The sequence below is a fragment of the Heterodontus francisci genome, chromosome 24 (assembly GCF_036365525.1).
Source record: "Heterodontus francisci isolate sHetFra1 chromosome 24, sHetFra1.hap1, whole genome shotgun sequence".
NCBI classification, from domain to species: Eukaryota; Metazoa; Chordata; class Chondrichthyes; order Heterodontiformes; family Heterodontidae; genus Heterodontus; species Heterodontus francisci.
Genome location: NC_090394.1, coordinates 28189071 through 28196798, shown reverse-complemented (window position 1 = coordinate 28196798; position 7728 = coordinate 28189071).

The following is a 7728-nucleotide window of genomic DNA, read 5'->3' as shown; positions in this document are numbered from 1 at the left end:
TCAGTAATGTGGCAGTCCACATTGTCCTGGACCTGGGCCCTGGGCAGGAATGGGCGAGGGCAAGATGGATTACGTGAAGGACCCCCTTCCAACACTACAATGGCTGCCAGGACACAGCTGCGGCCACTGGCAGTCCCCTGCAGGGTTTGCCTCTCCAGGATCATAGTTAAAAACTAAAATAAACTTACCTGCCCTTGTTCCTCACTGTCTGCATCCTCATTTTGACAGCTCCCACCTGAATCGGTGGGGCTACCAATCTCCAAGTCTGGAGGTCCTTCCATTGGCCCTCCAGCGTCGGGAGCCTGCCTGTTGTCCCTGATTGGATGGCGAGCCCTCACCCTTGCTTTGAATTGGCTGAAGCTTTGATAATTGCGGTGGCTATGTCTGAAGCACACCATGTGGGGTCGGGACGTGGAATCAGCCCTGTGTCTGGTTCCTGACCCCTGATTAAAAATTCAACCCAGGCGTCAGCTGCCCCAGAAGTCCCCACTGGTTCATTAGCCCAGGCTGGGTGAGTTAGGTTCCTTTATTTGTGAGAATGCATAGTGCCATAAGTGGCAAGCCAAAGAGTTCCTGCTGGTTATTTTTGTCTGATTACACTCTTGCGGAACACCTTAGCGTGCTTTACTATGATAAAGGTGCTGTAAAAATATAATCTGTTGGTGTTATTATCAATCACATCACTGAATTCCCAATCTCTGTTGTGGAAACAAAGGGAGAGTCATATGGGCCACTTTTAGATAGCTCTTTGGTAGCTAGTTCAGAGTTGGTTTGAAGCCTGGAATCAGGCCACTGTGTCAGTCTTAGTTGTGTGTTACCCACAGAAACCATTGGAATGGGCAGAAAAATGGTGGGAGTCCTAACATCATTGTTTTTTAAAATTTCCCCGACACCCCCCTCTCCCGCTCACTGCCCCACCGCCCCAATATACTCACTGGTAACATTTCCCTTCAAAAGATTGCACTGCATAATTTTCTTTTGCATCTTTGCATTCTTCAGCTAAATAATTCGTGAGCTCTATTTTTAAAGAATAGTATAGTATTCTTCTCCCCACCCCTCCTCTGCTAACCCAACAGTTGTCAGTGTTTAAAATTAATAGGTATTATCATTACTGACCTTCAGATAAAAATTCAGGAGACCTCCTCCAGCTGCTTGCTTTCAATCACGCAAACTAATCATATTGATAGCTCTGTTCCTCTCAGCGACACTATATTTGACTGATATTTATTAATAATGTAATAGTCTATTCATATTAAGATGTTAGAATATTGAATAGCGTATAATAAATCATTGTGGTCACATCTCCATTGAAAAGCTGAGAGTGTCAGAGATGGCCATTAGTGCTACTCTTACATTAACCTTGGCAGCCATCATTTGCAGTCATCTCATTATGCTTGACTTAGACTTTCATTTGCTGTAAACCAAGGTGGTGCTTAGGCTGTTAAGAATGATAAACTATCAACTTTTATAGAATTTCAAATATGTGTAAATATCTACAGATTAAATACTTCTGCTGCAGCATTTATGATTTTTACTGAAAGGCGTCCGTTAATTTGGAGAACCAAGAGTTGTTTCACACTTCTGTCTGTTCTTAACACTGCTGTTGATGAGGAATATTTCCTTGAGGGAATACTCTTTCTATTCTCCTGGTATTACTTGGCTTCGAAGTTACTGTTGTATCAGAAGTTCAATGTAACTCAGTACAATTTATTTTAGGATGGTTGAGCAAGAACATTAAGATTGACATTTACCATTACTAAAAGTAAAGCAGGAAGAAAAGAGTCAAAATAAGATTCAGTTTGATCTGACCATTCTCTAGGGTTGGGGATTGTTAACTGTGGTCAACCTCAAAGTTTCTTTATTTCATATCCTAATCAACCCTCGGTACAACAATTAAATCCAGTTTCACAAGCAGAGATCAGGTTAATCAATACATACCTTTGGACTCATATTGACATCCTGAGTGTTCTTCAATTGTGTCTTTGATGCCGGCATGCCCACCATCACTGGACATTGTAATTTCATGCAATAATGATTCAAACCATCCTGTCTGCATTTCACCATGCAAAATCTTTGTAAAAGTAAACGGTGGGGTTCAGAATCACAACTGCCATCTTGTAACCCTACCACTAATCAGCATTCTGATCTTATGAGGCTCTGGACCAACAGTGGAGTTTTGTACTTTCTTCCCTATTCTGCATATAAACTTGCACTTCACTTTGTAGTTAGCGAAGACTCATGTCAGGAACTGTGCTCGACACTGAGCACAAGAGAAACAGCTACCAAAGCCCTAAAAATGAACATGACTTACAGCATTAGCAGCTCACACATCAATTCTTCTGTTGAGCTCTTTGACATTAATTGCAAATTATTTTAGGCAATAACTATACTGTAGCAAATGCTTAGCCTTACTACAATAAAAAACATTTTTGCTTTCTAAATAAATGATCTTCCTTTAACTGCACCTTATAAAAATACAATATACTGCCATGCACAGAAGGAGCCATGATTAAATAAACAATTAAATGGAAGAATTATGAATTTAAAAAGTCAACTGTTAAACAAAACTACAAGAACATGGGCACTTGTACCACAGTCAAAATGGAATAGCAGTCACGTGATCCCTCCTGTACTGGAAATCAACAAACCGGTCTGAAAAGATGGAAGTTGTTAACCTCATCTGAAATAGCTCTGGGGAGAACTCCTTTGAAATTGAAAAGAGCACGATTGCATATTAAAGACTCTTATCGACATGAATGAACCAACGAAGGATTCTGGAGACAGACTGACTCACAGTCCAAAGAAAAATGCTTAGATGTGAAATAGCACCATGCTAGCAGAATGGTCCTCATTAAGACATCAATCAATATCCATGGGCTCCACATCCTGGTCCATTGTACAGTCACACCAGGGGAGAGGGTCATGTACCTTCTAACAGAAATTCTAATGTGATGGATTTTTACCTTAAAAAGGGAACCCTCATGAGAGAGAGGGCAGACAAAGCCAACACTTCCAGAAAAAGTGCAGTCAGAGGCTGTGAAAGAGATCAAGCTAAGCAAGAAGAACCCTGCTGAAACAATAACTGAACAGCCACGACAGCAGAGACATCACAAAGTGACTTCAAGACTCTCCATCTGTGAAGGTAACAGCATCCACACTACCAGCTTTGTGTTGAGTTGTAACCACGAGAACTCTACAACACCTCATCAAGTTCAAGACTACAAATACCTCGGCCTGCATCTTTAAAAATACTTTCCTCCTAAGATGTTTCAAAGGTTTACTGTAAACCACGAACACTTCCCTCACTTTGGTCTTTAAACTACTGACCCTTTTCTCTCTATCTGTTTATTCTTGTGTGTGTGGGTGAGGTTATGACCATTTTGGGAACTGTGTAAAAATAAACAGTTAAATTTTTTTACCTACGAGAAAACCTATCATTTGTTTGTTTATTTGACCCTAAAAAGCACTCAGGGACTAACACACCATTTTTAACAAAACACAATTGCAGTCAGTTGGGAGGCAAACAGTGGGAACCACCCACATGCTTTCCACCTGCCCTTAACAATACTGCTTAATAATGCTATAATCCTGTTGCTGCCTCTCGTCTACCTTGCTGCCACATTAACCATGTTTGCAGAGGTTATCTTATGATTCTGTTGCTTTGAACTATTAGACTTTATGCAATTAGAAAGGGAATTAGTGCATTTTGATTAAACACTTGGAACTTAGCAGTATTCATAAGGGAAAAGCATTGTTATACACAGGCGGGAGCTGAAAAAACAGAAACTCCAGCACGAGACAAAAATGACACAAAAGCTAGGCAAACAGATTGATGTATTTTATTTATTTTGTCAAGTGTACATACTCTTCAATTTTTTTAAAGCTTATTTTCTCTTTCACCATGGAAGGAAAGGGAGAATTTGCATATATAGGGCGGCACAGTGGCGCAGTGGTTAGCACCGCAGCCTCACAGCTCCAGCGACCCGGTTTCAATTCTGGGTACTGCCTGTGTGGAGTTTGCAAGTTCTCCCAGTGTCTGTGTGGGTTTTCGCTGGGTGCTCCGGTTTCCTCCCACCACCAAAAGACTTGCAGATTGATGGTTAATTGGCCATTATAAATTGCCCCTAGTATGGGTAAGTGGTAGGGGAATATAGGGACAGGTGGGGATGTGGTAGGAATATGGGATTAGTGTAGGATTATAAATGGGTGGTTGATGGTCGGCGCAGACTCGCTGGGCCGAAGGGCCTGTTTCAGTGCTGTATCTCTAAAGAAATAAAAATAAATAAATATACATTGCCTTGCACAACCTCCAGACATCCCAAGCGCTTTACACCCATGAAATACTTTTGAAATGTAGTCACTGTTCTAATGTTGGAAACATGGCAGACAATTTTCACACAGTACTTCAGCTGTAAAGCGCCTTTGGACATCCTGGGTCGTGAAAGGTGTTCTATAAATGCAAGTTGTTTCTTTTCAGTATTACAAAGTATTTACAGCACAGGCCATTCAGGCCAACAGGCCATGCCGGTGTTTATGCTCCAAACAAACTTCCTCCTACCTTTCTTTCTCTAATTCCATCAACACTTCCTTCTATTTTCCCTCTCCCTCATGTGTTATCTAGCTTCCCCTTAACTGCATCTATGCTAGTCACTTCAACTACTCCTCATAGTAGCAAGTTCCACATTCTCACCACTCTCTGGGTAAAGAAGTTTCTCCTGAATTCCCTATTGGATATATTAGTGACCACCTTATATTTATGGGTCATAGTTCTGGTCTCCCTTGCAAGTGGAAACATCTACCCTATCAAACCTATTCATAATCTTAAAGAGCTTCATCAGGTCATCCCCTCAGTCTTCTTTTTTCCAGAGAAAAGAGCCCGACCCTTTTCAATCTTTCCTGATCTATATTAGCTCTCAATTCTGGTCTCATTCTACTAAATCCTTTTGCGCCTTCTTCAGGACCTCTGTCTGCTTTATAATATGGAGACCAGATCTGTTCACAGTATTCCCAGTGTGGTCTAACCATGGTTCTGTACAAGTTTAACATAACTTCTCTCTTTCAACAGCAGAAAGGTGAGTAACTTACTCAATACTTCAGCCAATTTCATTCATGTTGCCTGATGATGTGTCATTTTAAGAGTCTGTGAAGTGCTCCACAAGAAAGATTTTAGAAAGTTTAATGAGCAAACTATTATACACTGATGAGAAGGCATGTTCTGTTCAACCAGAATCTGAATAGAAGACAGTAATTCAATAACTGTGCAGTGAGAGTGATAAAAACATTTGTTGCTTGTGTACAGATAAAGATTGGTTAAAGTTCACCGGGGAATGACTAATGTGTTTTTTGTTTATATAGAGGTAAAAGGCGATTAAAGTTCACAGGAAAGGGAATTACCAAGACTGAAAAGGACAGTCAGCAAAATAACTGCTGCATGCTGCATACATATCAGAATATCCAGCACGGATGATCAATTACATTATATGTAGATAATTATAACAGCTGTATTTAAAGAAACTTTATTACCAAATGATAAATTGCTATGGGGGTGGGGGTGAAGGAAAGACTGGAGAATTACATAAAGTGAACATGAAAAAGACCTCACAGAGTGAGATTTCAATGTATTTTTACTAGCAATGCAGTGATAGCAGATTTGTTATAATTCAACACATCCACGAAAGCTCAAAGGGGAAGGAAATTATAGAGGAGATTTTTCTTTTACATAAAGTATTTCCTCTTTTACAGAATAACAATAATCAGTTATTCACGTTTTAGTAAAAATATCAAGTTTCTGAGCAGCTTGAGTCAGGCCTCTCTCACTGCTAGCTAGATTTAGTGACAACAGGGATAGGCATCAACATGATGCACCATGGACATTTGACAAAATTATTGACTTAGCCACGGACACGGGATCAATTAATCTGTATATAAAGTGGTCAGCCAATCTAATGCCATCAAAACACGGTCCAATTTAAAACACATTTCTCCCTATAAATAAAGTAGCTAAGCATGCAAACATCAGTGGAAAGCAGCACAACTGTATTAGCTAGCTAGTAAGCAAAATAGTATGCAATGTCAATGCAAATTACTTTTGTTGACAGAATAGAGCATGTCACCATGTCACGGAGTGGTAGATGGACCTTACCAGATGACCTCTGTGGATTCACACAGTGTCAGGGGTGCAAATGCATCCAATAAACCATGAAACTCAAGGAGAGGATTGTTATTGTGGTTATTGAGGTGAGGCAGTAGAAAAATCAGCAATAGGAAGGTGGACCATTTCGCACACTGCTGTTGTCACAAGATAATTTAACTCTTGATGGTCAATGTTTGTGCAACTTCTCCACCTGCTTGTAATATGTGTCTGAAGACAGGGCAGCCAACAAAAGGGCAGTGATTTCCATATCAGGAGAATTTTATAGGATGGAGCAGATAGTACTTCAGAAGAGTCATGTAAAACAGAAAAGCAGAGTGGGACAGAAAGGGACAGAGAAATTAACGGCAGGTAGCCAAGACTAGTTTATTCATTATGACAGGCTGTTAAACTAGGTCCTGGATTCTAAAATACAGAAACAATAGCATCTTTCATGGACAAAATGTCATTTACTCACCAATACTAGTGACAAAACTAGATAAACGCAATTACAAATAAAGAGCGCCTGTCAGACAAGCCCCCCACCTGCCAAGAATGAGGAAAATTAATTTCGACACATGAACATTGGTTTTAAACTGTTGTTGGTGAAGAAAGAACTTGTTTTAAAAACACTTGGAGACTTTGGCTGGAGAAAGACATTAGCATGTCAACATACAGTACTTCAAAGGACAAAGGAGCTATTCCTTGCTCCAATTTAATCCACAATGGACTTTTGATTACCAGATGTTGAAGCATTCCAGGTTAACTACTAAGATGGCCGAATACATAAACAGGCATGGTCAGACCAGTTTATTCACATAACTGTTGGAGTTTTTGAATTTGAACTGGCCATAGGGTTAAAACTCTGAAAGCTGTTTGCTCCTGGTCTGGAAAAGACCACTCTCCTGTCTTCTCTCATCTCATTCTCACCAGCTTTGGAAACCATTGAAGACACGCAAACTCAAAGAGAGAAAAGTCTCCTACTTGAACAAGGTTTAAGAAGAATACTGGGCCCCAATTAAAAGTAAGAGCTGTCTACGATCAAAGACTATACAGCGAGCTGGAAACACAGAAACAGTAATAAGAAACCCCCTTCAGAGACTGCCTCAAACCTCTCTACTTGATTTTTCTGTCCCTATTTGCATGTGTGTATCGTGCCTGTATGCTAGCGTGGGCGCGTCATATATCCATAGGCATTAACCAAATTAGAGTTTAAGTAAGTTTAATAAATTTCATTTTTCTTCTTTAAACTGGAGAAAACCTGGTTGTGCTCATTTTGTTGCCTTATAATTGGAAAGCTGTGAACAAGGATTCATAAAGGGGGAGCTCAAAACACGGTGTGGTTAAAAATCAAAACCTGTTACAATAAGACCAGGTGAAGACAGTAAAAGACCCCTAGACACATTTCTCACCTGGCCATAAAAGCGCCCTTCAATTCCTCCTGTTATGACCAGGTGTGAAAGGTGTCTAGGCTTCCCTCTCAGCCTTCACCTGGTCTCACTATAATAGGGTTCAATTCTAAATGCACCTGTTTTAGCTCCCCCTAGGTGAATCCTTGTTCACTGCTTTCCAATCATAAGGCAAAGAAACCAGCACAA